At 42.5% G+C, this 15018-nt stretch overlaps 1 protein-coding gene across 5 annotated transcripts in view; it reads left to right on the top strand.

The window, feature by feature from the left end:
* MID1 (midline 1) overlaps positions 1-15018 on the top strand; it is a 351552-nt gene that overhangs the window by 301010 nt on the left and 35524 nt on the right. The window lies entirely within an intron of this gene.

The following is a 15018-nucleotide window of genomic DNA, read 5'->3' as shown; positions in this document are numbered from 1 at the left end:
GGGTGGCTCAGTCAGTTAAGCGTCTGCGTCTGCCTTTGGCTCAGGTCACATGATCCCATGGTTCTGAGATCAAGTCCCCCATCAGGCTCCCTGCTCAGTGGGGAGTCTGCTTTTCCCTCTACCCCTCCCTCCTGCTCATGCTTTCTCTTTCTCTGTCATTATCCCTCTCTGTCTCGCAAATGAATAATAAATAAATAAATGTTTCAATGAATCAGATTTTATATAGAAATTGCAAAGTGTTTTCCTATGCTGTTGAGCAAATTCAGACAGGTATAATTTCATGGTGGCAAAACTCCTATAGTTTCACTATATCATATATCCCTTTGTGAATATATTAATAGTAATTCCTTTCTAATGTTTGTATGTTTAAAATTCCTATGGTTTTTATTGAAATACCTAGGATCCATTTTATTTTACCCATTTCTCTGCCACCCTCAAAAGGTAATTTTGTAAATATTTTAAAAGTAGAAACATTCACTCAAGATACAATAAACTCATGAAGTTCTATTATTACTGCTCATAATCATACTTTAATGAAATCTGTATAATTAAATTAGCAACTATTAAGTGGTGCACAGAGGTTACAATAACTAATATATGTGCTCATCTCTGTTTTTTTTTTTTACCAAATTTAAAAGGTAATTTCAATATTGCATAATATTTTAACCACTTTGTCTATATAGGCTGAAAAATATTTATAATGTAAATTGCGATGTGATCAGAAAAAAGTCAAATCAAATAGCTCTTAAAGCTGTTACAGTGAATAAACAAATTAATATGAAATCATTCCTTGGCCAAGAACTGACTCAGGTGTGTTGAGAAGCAACTTTTCCCTATGTACAAATTGTACAATTTAGAAGAACACTGAGTGGGGCACCTGGGTGGCTCAGTCTGCTTTTGGCTCAGGTCATGATCTTGGGGTCCTGAGATCAAGCACCACATGGGGCTCCCTGCTCAGCAAGAAGTCTGCTTCTCCCTCACTCTCTCCTCCCCCTGCTCTTGCTCTCTCTCTCTGTCTCTCAAATAAATAAATAAAACCTTTAAAGAAAAAAAAAAAGAGCGCTGTCAGCCAGGAATCCTTACAGGATATTTTTCCTCTTCCCTTATCATACACCACATGTGTACATCTCTTAATACCTGACATCTTCCAGGTCCTCAGATATGATTGTCTGAAGTACAGCTGCAATTAATTAATATGCATGTGAAAGGGAATGTGTTGCCTTTACATGGTGCTGGGATCAGCTCTCAATACTCCGGTATTAGTTTCTTATTGCTGCTGTAACAAATTACCACAAACTGGGTGGCTTCAAACAACACAGATTTAGTATCTGACCTTCTGGAGGTCAGGAGTCAAAAATCCGTTCCATTGGGCTTAAAGTCAAGATTTAGGCAGCGCTGTTTCTTTCCGGAGGCTGTAGGCAAAATCCATTTGTTGCCTTTTCTGGCTTTTAGAGGCCACCCACATTCCTTGGCTCCTGGTTTGTCACATCACTCTGACCTTTGCTTCCCTCCTCGGGTCTCTTTCTCTAACAGTTTTCTCCGCTTCTCTCTTCTAAGGATCCTTCTAATTACACTGGGATCACCCAGATCATCAAGGATAATACCCCCTCCCTCAACATCCTTGCCTTAATCACATCTGCAATGTCCCTTTTGTCATGTAAAGCGTCATAGTTCAAAAACTACTGGGGTTAAGATAGGAGCATTTCTGGGGGGCCTCTATTCAGCCTGGTCAGCAGGCCTTTCCTTTGCTTAATTTCCTAGCATGACAGGGTTTCTCTCAGGAGCTAGATCAAAGTAGTGAAGGGGGCTCTGCAGTTCTGGCCATGGTGATGCAGGGGGTTCGTGCTCTGGTGCACCCACTCCACTCTCTTGTCAGTGACAAGAGAACATAGTGGAATGGGAAAGCCAAGAGATACAGCTGAATCCAAAGCAAGATAAAGGTCTCCATGATCCAGAAATGGACAAGTCCCCAGTGCTGCAATTTGGCTAAAACATGGGAGTGGGACTTGGTCTGGAAGAAACCAAAGTAGCTACAGCTTCAACTCCAATGGATGAAGAGCTCTTGAAGCCTTGGGTAAAAGGCTCTGGAAGTGCCCCAGATGGTATCGGGGACTATAACCAGGCTCGTTGGTTAATGCCACAGGCCGCATAAGGCTTCTCAGTTCATTAAAAGGCACTGGAAAAGACTATTGCCAACTTCTCCTAGGATCTTAGTTTTTAGCGATTTCAGGCCTGCGAGTCTGGAACAAGTCAGTTGTTGGGCTGGAGCCTGCCTCTGCACTATTTCTGATACCTGCACAGGAAAGAAGCCTCAGAAATGCAGAGGATCCCTGAATGATCCCTGAAGACCCCCAAGGGAGGGAGGGGGGACAACTGATGGTAAAAATAAAATAATAATAATAATAATAATAAAACTGATGATAAAACCAGTTGGCAGAGGGGATAAGAGAGGGCTAAGCCAGGAGGGTGAGGGAGAAAAGGATTATGAATGACTTCTTCCATTTAAATCTGAAACTCAAACCGCAGTTCTGAAGCATATAAAAAAATCTTGCATCTCTAAAAATATAGCCCACAAAATCAGCAAAGGCATTATCTCATCCCAGGTGAAATTCATTTTATGGGAAAATATAAAAAAAGATGTTTGAAATGATAAATAAAGGGATACCTTCTATTTTTAAGAGAGCAAAACCTTGTGAAGCCACACAAGGTTATAAAATCAGAAAGAAAGACTTAGGAAAATAACAAACTAGCAGTTTGGGAGGTAAAATGTAGACATTAAAACTACAAAGACAATTCAGCTGCAAGGGGAATTTGGAAACTGAGTTTTAAGCCTCCACATAGGAGACGCTATTCTGCATGTAAGAATATGAAATTCGAGCCATATTCCATGCCATATACAAAAATTAAATCTGAATGGATCATATTCCTAATACAAAAGACAAAATGGTAAAACTTCTAGAAGAAAACATGGGAGGAAATCTTGGTGAACCTTGAATTGGGCAAAGATTGTTCATATGCAATGTTAGAAACATCAAAGAAATATTTACAAATGAAGCAGCTAAGTGCATTTCATCAAAAGCAAAAACTTCTCTGTAAAAGGCACTGTTAAGAGAATATGAAGACAAGCCACAAGTTGGGGACAAATATTTATAAGTTTTTTATCTAAATAGAAAAATATTTGTATGCAGATATATGACAGATTCTCAAAACTCGTTAGTAAGGAAGCAAACAATACCTTTACCAAAATAGATAAAAGATTTGAATAGGTACTTTACCAAGGAAGGTATACAGATGGCAAAGGAAAAGATGTTCAAATCATTAGTTATTAAGGAGGGCGTTGGGGGGAGGGGCAAGATGGCGGAGGAGCAGGGTCTCCAGGTCACCTGTCCTCAGCAAATTACCTAGAAAACCATCCAATCATCCTGAAAACCTACGAATTCGGCCTGAGATTTAAAGAGAGACCAGCTGGAACGCTCCAGTGAGAAGAGTTCGCGCTTCTATCAAGGTAGGAAGACGGGGAAAAAGAAATAAAGAAACAAAAGGCCTCCAAGGGGGAGGGGCCCCGCGAGGAGCCGGGCTGAGGCCGGGGCGAGTGTCCCCAGGACAGGAGAGCCCCGTCCCGGAGGAGCAGGAGCTGCACCGACCTTCCCGGCGGAAAGGGGCTCCCCGGGAATTGGAGCAGGATCCCCAGAAAGACGGGGACGCCCTCGGGCTCCCTGGGACAGTAACAGAGGAACCGCGCCCCGGGAGATGCGCCGAGCTCCCTAAGGGCTGCAGCGCTCGGCGGGACCCGGAGCAGCTCGGAGGGGCTCGGGCGGCGGCTCCGCGGAGGGGGCTGCGGGGCTCCGGGAACAGCTCAGCGGCGGCGGCTCGGGCGGAGGAAGAAGCTCCTCGCAGAGGGGGCTGCGCGGCTCCGGGAACAGCTCGGAGGGGCTCGGGCGGCGGCTCCGCGGAGGGGGCTGCGCGGCTCCGGGAACAGCTCAGCGGCGGCGGCTCGCGCAGAGGAAGAAGCTCCGCGCGGAGGGGGCTGCGCGGCTCCGGGAACAGCTCGGAGAGGATCGGGCGGCGGCTCCGCGGAGGGGGCTGCACCGCCGGGAGCGCGAATCCAACAGCGCAGGCCCCGGAGCACAGGGCGCCTGAACACAGCCCAGGATCCGGCCTCCCCCGGGACAGGCAGAGGCCGGGAGGGCCCAAGACAGCAAGGACGCTCCTGCCTGGAACTGAGCAGATCAGCGGCCCCGCCCCGGAGCCCCCAGGCCCTGCAGAAGGAGAGCCCCGGAGCTACTGCGGGGGCTGGATCCAGGGTCCCAGAGCTGCCCCCGCCACTGTGGCTTCCTCCCGGGGCCTCACGGGGTCAACAACCCCCACCGAGCCCTGCACCAGGCAGGGGCAGAGCAGCTCCCCCAAGTGCCAACACCTGAGAATCAGCACAGCAGGCCCCTCCCCCAGAAGACCAGCGAGACGGACCAGTTCCAAGGGAAGTCAAGGGACTTAAACTACACAGAATCGGAAGATACTCCCCCGTGGTTTTTTTTGTTTTTTGTTTTTTTGTTTTTGTTTTTTGTTTTTGTTGTGTTTTTTTTTTGTTTGTTTTGTTTTGTTTTGTGCTTTTTTTTCTCTCTTTCTTCTTGATTTCTGATTGCTTCCCCCACCCCCCCTTTTTTCTTTTTTCTCCTTTCTTTCTTTTTCTTTCTTTTTCTTCTCTTTTTCCCCTATTTTTTTCTTCTTTCTCTTTTTTCTTTTTCTCTTTTCTTTCCTTCTCTCTCTTTTTCTCCTTTTCCCAATACAACTTGTTTTTGGCCACTCTGCACTGAGCAAAATGACTAGAAGGAAAACCCCTCAAAAAAAAGAATCAGAAACAGCCCACTCTCCCACAGAGTTACAAAATATGGATTACAATTCAATGTCAGAAAGCCAATTCAGAAGCACTATTTTACAGCTACTGGTGGCTCTAGAAAAAACCATAAAGGACTCAAGAGACTTCATGACTGCAGAATTTAGATCTAATCAGGCAGAAATTAAAAATCAATTAAATGAGATGCAATCCAAGCTAGAAGTCCTAACGACGAGGCTTGACGAGGTGGAAGAACGAGTGAGTGACATAGAAGACAAGTGGATGGCAAAGAGGGAAACTGAGGAAAAAAGAGACAGGCAATTAAAAGACCATGAGGATAGATTAAGGGAAATAAATGATAGCCTGAGGAAGAAAAACCTACGTTTAATTGGGGTTCCCGAGGGCGCGGAAAGGGACAGAGGGCCAGAATATGTATTTGAACAAATCCTAGCTGAAAACTTTCCGAATCTGGGAAGGGAAACAGGCATTCAGATCCAGGAAATAGAGAGATCCCCCCCTAAAATCAACAAAAACCGTTCAACACCTCGACATTTAATAGTGAAGCTTGCAAATTCCAAAGATAAGGAGAAGATCCTTAAAGCAGCAAGAGAAAAAAAGTCCCTGACTTTTATGGGGAGGAATATTAGGGTAACAGCAGACCTCTCCACAGAGACCTGGCAGGCCAGAAAGGGCTGGCAGGATATATTCAGGGTCCTAAATGAAAAGAACATGCAACCAAGAATACTTTACCCCGCAAGGCTTTCATTCAAAATGGAAGGAGAGATAAAGAGCTTCCAAGACAGGCAGGAACTGAAAGAATATGTAACCTCCAAACCAGCTCTGCAAGAAATTTTAAGGGGGACTCTTAAAATTCCCCTTTAAGAAGAAGTTCAGTGGAACAATCCACAAAAACAAGGACTGAATAGATATGATGACACTAAACTCATATCTATCAATAGTAACTCTGAATGTGAACGGGCTTAATGACCCCATCAAAAGGCGCAGGGTTTCAGACTGGATAAAAAAGCAGGACCCATCTATTTGCTGTCTACAAGAGACTCATTTTAGACAGAAGGACACCTACAACCTGAAAACAAAAGGTTGGAGAACCATTTACCATTCAAATGGTCCTCAAAAGAAAGCAGGGGTTGCCATCCTTATATCAGATAAATTAAAATTTACCCCGAAGACTATAGTGAGAGATGAAGAGGGACACTATCTCATACTCAAAGGATCTATCCAACAAGAGGACTTAACAATCCTCAATATATATGCCCCGAATGTGGGAGCTGCCAAATATTTAAACCAATTAATAACCAAACTCAAGAAATACCTTGATAATAATACACTTATACTTGGTGACTTCAATCTAGCTCTTTCTACCCTGGATAGGTCTTCTAAGCACAATATCTCCAAAGAAACGAGAGCTTTAAATGATACACTGGACCAGATGGATTTCACAGATATCTACAGAACTTTACATCCAAACTCAACTGAATACACATTCTTCTCAAGTGCACATGGAACTTTCTCCAGAATAGACCACATACTGGGTCACAAATCGGGTCTGAACCGATACCAAAAGATCGGGATAGTCCCCTGTATATTCTCAGACCATAATGCCTTGAAATTAGAACTTAATCACAACAAGAAATATGGAAGGACCACAAACACGTGGAGGTTAAGGACCATCCTGCTAAAAGATGAAAAGGTCAACCAGGAAATTAAGGAAGAATTAAAAAGATTCATGGAAACTAATGAAAATGAAGATACAACCGTTCAAAATCTTTGGGATGCAGCAAAAGCAGTCCTGAGGGGGAAATACATCGCAATACAAGCATACATTCAAAAACTGGAAAGATCTCAAATTCAAAAGCTCACCTTACACATAAAGGAACTAGAGAAAAAGCAACAAATAGACCCCACCCCCAGCAGAAGAAGAGAGTTAATTAAAATTCGAGCAGAACTCAATGATATCGAGACCAAAAGAACTGTGGAACAGATCAACAGAACCAGGAGTTGGTTCTTTGAAAGAATTAATAAGATAGATAAACCATTAGCCAACCTTATTAAAAAGAAGAGAGAGAAGACTCAAATTAATAAAATCATGAATGAGAAAGGGGACATCACTACCAACACCAAGGAAATACAAACGATTTTAAAAACATATTATGAACAGCTGTATGCCAATAAATTAGGAAATCTAGAAGAAATGGACGCATTCCTGGAAAGCCACAAACTACCAAAACTGGAGCAGGAAGAAATAGAAAACCTGAACAGGCCAATAACCAGGGAGGAAATTGAAGCAGTCATCAAAAACCTCCCAAGACACAAGAGTCCAGGGCCAGATGGCTTCCCAGGGGAATTCTATCAAACGTTTAAAGAAGAAATCATACCTATTCTACTAAAGCTGTTTGGAAAGATAGAAAGAGATGGAGTACTTCCAAATTCGTTCTATGAGGCCAGCATCACCTTAATTCCGAAACCAGACAAAGACCCCACCAAAAAGGAGAATTACAGACCAATATCCCTGATGAACATGGATGCAAAAATTCTCAACAAGATACTAGCCAATAGGATCCAACAACACATTAAGAAAATTATTCACCATGACCAAGTAGGATTTATCCCCGGGACACAAGGCTGGTTCAACACTCGTAAAACCATCAATGTGATTCATCATATCAGCAAGAGAAAAACCAAGAACCATATGATACTCTCATTAGATGCAGAGAAAGCATTTGACAAAATACAGCATCCATTCCTGATCAAAACCCTTCAGAGTGTTGGGATAGAGGGAACTTTCCTCGACATCTTAAAAGCCATCTACGAAAAGCCCACAGCAAATATCATTCTCAATGGGGAAGCACTGGGAGCCTTTCCCCTAAGATCAGGAACAAGACAGGGATGTCCACTCTCACCACTGCTGTTCAACATAGTTCTGGAAGTCCTCGCCTCAGCAATCAGACAACAAAAAGACATTAAAGGCATTCAAATTGGCAAAGAAGAAGTCAAACTCTCCCTCTTCGCCGATGACATGATACTCTACATAGAAAACCCAAAAGCCTCCACCCCAAGATTGCTAGAACTCATACAGCAATTTGGTAGCGTGGCAGGATACAAAATCAATGCCCAGAAATCAATGGCATTTCTATACACTAACAATGAGACTGAAGAAAGAGAAATTAAGGAGTCAATCCCATTTACAATTGCACCCAAAAGCATAAGATACCTAGGAATAAACCTAACCAAAGAGGTAAAAGATCTATACCCTAAAAACTATAGAACACTTCTGAAAGAAATTGAGGAAGACACAAAGAGATGGAAAAATATTCCATGCTCATGGATTGGCAGAATTAATATTGTAAAAATGTCAATGTTACCCAGGGCAATTTATACGTTTAATGCAATCCCTATCAAAATACCATGGACTTTCTTCAGAGAGTTAGAACAAATTATTTTAAGATTTGTGTGGAATCAGAAAAGACCCCGAATAGCCAGGGGAATTTTAAAAAAGAAAACCTTAGCTGGGGGCATCACAATGCCAGATTTCAGGTTATATTACAAAGCTGTGGTCATCAAGACAGTGTGGTACTGGCACAAAAACAGACACATAGATCAATGGAACAGAATAGAGAACCCAGAAGTGGACCCTGAAATGTACGGCCATCTAATATTCGATAAAGGAGGAAAGACTATCCATTGGAAGAAAGACAGTCTCTTCAATAAATGGTGCTGGGAAAATTGGACATCCACATGCAGAAGAATGAAACTGGACCACTCTCTTTCACCATACACAAAGATAAACTCAAAATGGATGAGAGATCTAAATGTGAGGCAAGATTCCATCAAAATCCTAGAGGAGAACACAGGCAACACCCTTTTTGAACTTGGCCACAGTAACTTCTTGCAAGATACATCCACGAAGGCAAAAGAAACAAAAGCAAAAATGAACTATTGGGACTTCATCAAGATAAGAAGCTTTTGCACAGCAAAGGATACAGTCAACAAAACTAAAAGACAACCTACAGAATGGGAGAAGATATTTGCAAATGACATATCAGATAAAGGGCTAGTTTCCAAAATCTATAAAGAACTTATTAAACTCAACACCAAAGAAACAAACAATCCAATCATGAAATGGGCAAAAGACATGAAGAGAAATCTCACAGAGGAAGACATGGACATGGCCAACATGCACATGAGAAAATGCTCTGCATCACTTGCCATCAGGGAAATACAAATCAAAACCACAATGAGATACCACCTGACACCAGTGAGAATGGGGAAAATTAACAAGGCAGGAAACAACAAATGTTGGAGAGGATGCGGAGAAAAGGGAACCCTCTTACACTGTTGGTGGGAATGTGAACTGGTGCAGCCACTCTGGAAAACTGTGTGGAGGTTCCTCAAAGAGTTAAAAATAGACCTGCCCTACGACCCAGCAATTGCACTGTTGGGGATTTACCCCAAAGATTCAGATGCAATGAAACGTCGGGACACCTGCACCCCGATGTTTCTATCAGCAATGGCCACAATAGCCAAACTGTGGAAGGAGCCTCGGTGTCCATCGAAAGATGAATGGATAAAGAAGATGTGGTTTATGTATACAATGGAATATTACTCAGCCATTAGAAACGACAAATACCCACCATTTGCTTCAACGTGGATGGAACTGGAGGGTATTATGCTGAGTGAAATAAGTCAATCGGAGAAGGACAAACAGTGTATGTTCTCATTCATTTGGGGAATATGAATAATAGTGAAAGGGAATATAAAGGAAGGGAAAAGAAATGTTGGGAAATATCAGGAAGGGAGACAGAACATAAAGACTCCTAACTCGGGGAAACGAACTAGGGGTGGTGGAAGGGGAGGAGGGCGGGTGTTGGAGGGGAATGGGTGACGGGCACTGAGGTGGACACTTGACGGGATGAGCACTGGGTGTTTTTCTGTATGTTGGTAAATTAAACACCAATAAAAGTTAATTAAAAAAAAAAATAAATAAATAAATAAAAAAAAAAAAAAAAGGAGGGCGTTGAGAAAAGTCAGTGAGGCAAATTAGAACTTCAGTGAGATACCTACTTTCCGAGTAGAACAGTTAAAATGAAAAAGATGGACTGTAACAAGTGTTGTTGAGAACATGAAAGACCTGGAAATCACATGCCGTCTATAAAAATAAAACTGCGTTTTGGAAAACTGACTGTTTCTTAAGTAGTTAAACATACACTTACCATATGAATCCAGCCATTCTGGGTGTTCACCAAGAGAAATGAAACCATATGTCCCTATAGGACACATACATGAATTGTCACAGGACTGGGGAAGGGCTATTACCCTTCAAATTGGAAATGACCGAAGTGTCCATCAGCAGATGGATGGATACACAGTTTGTGACACATCCGCACAATGAAATACTACTCAGCAACCAAAAAGAACGCGCTGCGGATACGTGCAACCACATGGATGAATCTCAATAAATTATGGTGAGTGAAAGAAGCCGGACAGAAGATAGCATGTTCTGCATGGATACGTTCATACAGAAGTTTAGAAACCACACTTTCTAATAATCTACGGTGACAGAAGACAAATCAGTGGTTGCTTGGGGATGAGTGACAGCGAGTGGCGGTGGAGGGAGGAGAGGATGAATCACCAAGGGGCGGGAGGAAAAGTGGAGGCATGATCTATGTGTTCGTTATCTTACGGGTTTATGCATATTTGAAGACCAAATTTGCGCTTTAAATATATACAGTTTGTCATATGTTGATTATATCTCAATAAAGCTGTTGATAAGACAATTGTATATTTATATAATGGAACAGTCCTCAAAATCCTATTTTAAAATAGGATAGAAGAGAGTGCTTTCTAGGGCGATACGTATCACCCTCGTTCACATGGACAAATCGCAAAAATACAAACAAGCTTACAGTGCTTTGCACGGAATGAGAGTTGTTACATAAAATTTGATAAACTGCAAAAAAGTCCCATACAATGTTTGGGCATGTGTACGTATTTGGGAGTGATCCACCCTGAATTCAAAAAGGTGTTTTCCTCTGGAGAAGGACTTGAATGGAATTCGGGAGGGCTTCAGCGCTGTCAATAAAAATTTACTTCCTTTTGAGAACTCTTACGCTAATATGACAAGAAGATGGAGATTTGGGAGAGCTGATACTGTGTACAGGGAAGTTGATGATATTACTTTAAAAATTGCCTGTGTGTTTGACATTTATCACTTTCTAAAAAGCGCACCCCTGCTCGGGACGTTATCTCTGAAGGCAGTAATAGAAAGCAAACATCACTCGGGAAAGATGAGGCCCAGTTTGGCTTTCTCTCGAGTTACTGCTTTGGCACATCACCAAGGTCTAGTGGATCCCAAACCTCGGAATTCACAGTGGCTGAGTCCCCGGCCAGCGCAGGTGGTGGTAGAGATGCATTTTGAAGAATAGGGCATGAGTACCAACACTCTGGAAATCTGAGGTGCTGGGCAGGGAGGGCGGGTAAGGACTGGGTACCCAAGGAGGGTGCTCAGGGTGCTGTCCGGGCAGCCTAAGGACGCTGAATCCAGAGAAGGGACAGTGGGAGCCTCTCACCAACACTTGGAAATGTGGGAGCTGGAGGGAGATCTGGCAAGATCGTGGGGATCACGGTGGTGAACTTCACCACCTCCTGACTTCACCGCCATGTACCTCTGGTGCGGATCACAAGGCCGTTGGACCTGGTGGAGACAGACTCACCGCAAACCCTCCAGCTGGGGGCCTGCCAGGCAGGCAGGGTCAGGACACACTGGGGACATACTGGTCATTCCTGCTCTCAGACCATCGTGCATTCTTCGCAATAAATAGCTCAGCAGCCTTTCTACTTGGACGGACTGGAGAGTCTCAAGCCGTGAGACTCCCTGGGAAAGAATTGTCTTATCTCTTCAGGAGTAGGAGATAAATTTCATGTCAACACACGAAAAGCTGGCAGCAGACTCCAGATTGAGTAAAATATGTGTTTTATGTGCAGACACCAATCAATGGTACAAGGCTGTGGCCACAGAGAGAAAAAGTCCCTTCTCTTCACCGCTTTCACATACTCTAAATCGCCAACAGTTAAGATAATTAACTGGCCTACATGTTCGGGCTTTTCTAGAGCGTTATAGAAATGCCATCTCAGGCCTCAATGGCAATTCAGATTCTTGTGCCATCGGTTGATAGGACATAACAATTTTGGGGTGGGAATCCTACAGTATTAAAAGCATTTAAAGAAAAATGAAGGGCTACTTTTAAAAAGCATGCGTAAGGTATAATAAACAGCAGATAAACTGGTATCTATCGGCCCATGTCCTCACTAACAGGAGGCTATTTCCATGATGCGTATGGAGTGAATTCCTGAAATTACAATTTGCAATCAACACTTCCCAAAGGAAAAAAGAACAGAGCCAACTTGGAAAAACGGAATAATACATATAAAGAATCTTCTTATGTGTCGATACCCAGTGTTTCTTTTCAAAAATCAAATTGTATTTGTCTTGTCAGATTTTTAAAATAGGATATGAGAGTGTTTTCTAGTGACAAAATTAATATTTTGCTAAATGCTCGGTGTCTGATTTTTGAAGTGCTTATATAAGTCAAGCAGGATAGTGTTTCCCAGAATGTGGTTCAGAGCAGGGCCATTTGATCAGAGTCACTAAAGTTGGCAAACTTTTTCTGTAAAGGGCCAGATAATAAATATTTTTAGGTTTTGCTGTACAGTTTCTGTTGCAACAGCTCACCTCTATCGACTGTTGTAGTGTGAAAGCAGTCAGAGATGATTCATAAATGAATGAGTGTGACAGTGTGCCAATAAAACTTTATTTACACAAAACGATGTGTGCTGGATATGGCTTACAGACCATAGTTTGTGAACATCCAACTTAAAGTAGTGTTTTTCTTTCTTTTTTTTTTTTTTGACTGAAACCCACAATAAAAAATATAGAAGACATGAAATCTCGCACGCTTGCGCACACAAAAAGTTTTTGCAAAACCTACTTTGCCCTTTGTACCGGGAGCGCACTCTGCTACTTTCTTTTCTCCTCTCTTCTAGTTAGTTTATTTTATTTTAATTTTTTTTAGTTAGTTTATTTTAAATGCTAGCCCTGACCATAGGACTGATCCATCACCTGTAGCTCATTGCCTGTTGAAATGCAGATTCCCGTTGCTCTGACAGTATCAGCCTTTTACCAAGGATATTGGAGAGTGGGCCCAAACATCTACAGTTTCTCTTTTAAAAAGATCCCCAGCAGATTCTTGTGCACACCACTTTGAAAAGCTCCGATCCGATGTATCAGATGGAACTGTACACCTGAACCACAATTTAAATTATGCCAATGATTGTTTTCTGTAAAGCATTCCTGTGTTCTTTCTTTTTTTTTTTTTTCATTCCTGCGTTTTCAAAGGAGGCTCTCATTTTGGCTTGCTTCAACTTACGCATGATTTAGGCTTTGTTTGTTTTTTTTATCTTTTCCTCTTACTGCCACTTTTATTTTCCAGTATCATGATAGAAGAAAAGAAAGAAGAAAGTACAGTTCAGGCATTGTGGCATTTGTAGTCTGTGGGATCACTAATAGGCATACCGGAAGGATAAGTGATTGACACAGGGTTATTCTATAGGAGTATTTTGACCCTGTGTGTCTTTTATTAGAATTGTGTTAAACACCCTTAATTGTGTTATATGATTAAATATTTCGTTTGCTCGGTTGGTGAGGGACTCTAAGTTATTTTCCTTCCTCTGATGGACATGTTCTAGTGTCTTGAATTGGACTCTATGCCTTTCTTAGCTTTACCTCTGGACGGAATGATATTAGATGCTAAATTCAATTTGGTGTAAGATAAGTGTTATTTCATTCAACTAATGAACATGGTTAATCTGCTGCGGACGGTCCCTCTAATTATAATGAGTTAAGTCTTTTACTAGGCTTAATATCATATGCTGTTTGCTCCAAGATTTTGACACTTCTCTAACTCTCTACTTTCAGGAATCTTTCTCACTCTTGCCCGAGATCTTGTGGCTGCTGCCTCTCGGTGCAGCATTAATTTCCTTTGTTTGCTGCAGTACAACATAGCTGGAATCAGATGTTCCTTAGAGGCTTCAAGTTCTGACATCTCCTTCCTTCCTTTTCTTCGATTAAAGTTGCATGGGGATGATAATGATGACTTGGAGAAAGAAGGAATTTCTTGGAGTTAGCAGGAATTCTGGAGGGAGCTGGAGCCAGCCTTGTCTGTAAGACAGATTAACTGGCCTCCTTCCTACCCTTTCACCCAGGGCTGTTTTCCATTCCGGAATGATCCTGAAGCCGGCCAAGACCTGTCCCAGGCTGTGTGGATGGGGCACTGGGCGCACGGCAATTCCAATTAGCGGTCTAATTTTGACTTGGCTTCTGGCCAGAGGGCTTCATCTCACAGCACATTTCAAACACCGGAGCGAATGGTCAAGTGGGTTACCGTGCACTTATCTTGGCCTACCCCTGAGGTTACGGTCAATTACGTTTGAGGGTCGTTTTCAAGCAAGACAGAATCAGGAATTGGAATGGAGGTTGGAACCAAACATGCATTTTTATACCGACTGGGAAATGCTTATCAAAATAGTTCTTAGTTATCAAGTCAGCACAAAGTGCCTGGAAATGACGTTCCCAGTGAGGGGAAATGGCCCAGCTGTGCTTTTTTTGGCTTTCTCTCATCTGCTCAACAGGAAAAATATTAATCAATGGAAAAAAACGCTCTCTTTCTGTTAATTTAACACATGAGTTTTAGATCGTGTGGGAAATAGTAATACCTCATGTTTTCACATCACAGTTTTATTGCGTGGATTGCAAGGGCCTTTCTAGAAAATGATTCTTACTTAAGCCGCACGTTTGCACCCACGGAGATGTTTTATTTTCTCAATGGTCCAGCAGAAAGTCTGAGCTGGAGAAACGTCCCAGCGCCGGCTGCCCTCTCACAGTAATTGAGTGGAATGGTGAGGGAAGAGGTCTGGTGACCCTTGTGACTTGCCATTAGGCAACACCTTTTTTCCCCATCAACAAGGAAGCAATTCACAATAAAGTATTTTCTCATAAAACAAATTAGCAACGCTTCTCCAAGGAGATAAAGACTCTCCAGGCCAGGAGTCCCGTAACTGGGATTTCCACCTTTTCCTACCCACTCTTTGGACTTGTCTTGAAGGACGAG

Source organism: Vulpes lagopus, chromosome X (assembly GCF_018345385.1).
Source record: "Vulpes lagopus strain Blue_001 chromosome X, ASM1834538v1, whole genome shotgun sequence".
Taxonomy (NCBI): Eukaryota; Metazoa; Chordata; class Mammalia; order Carnivora; family Canidae; genus Vulpes; species Vulpes lagopus.
The sequence above is the reverse complement of the archived record's forward strand: the minus strand, read 5'-3'. Positions and strand labels throughout refer to the sequence as shown.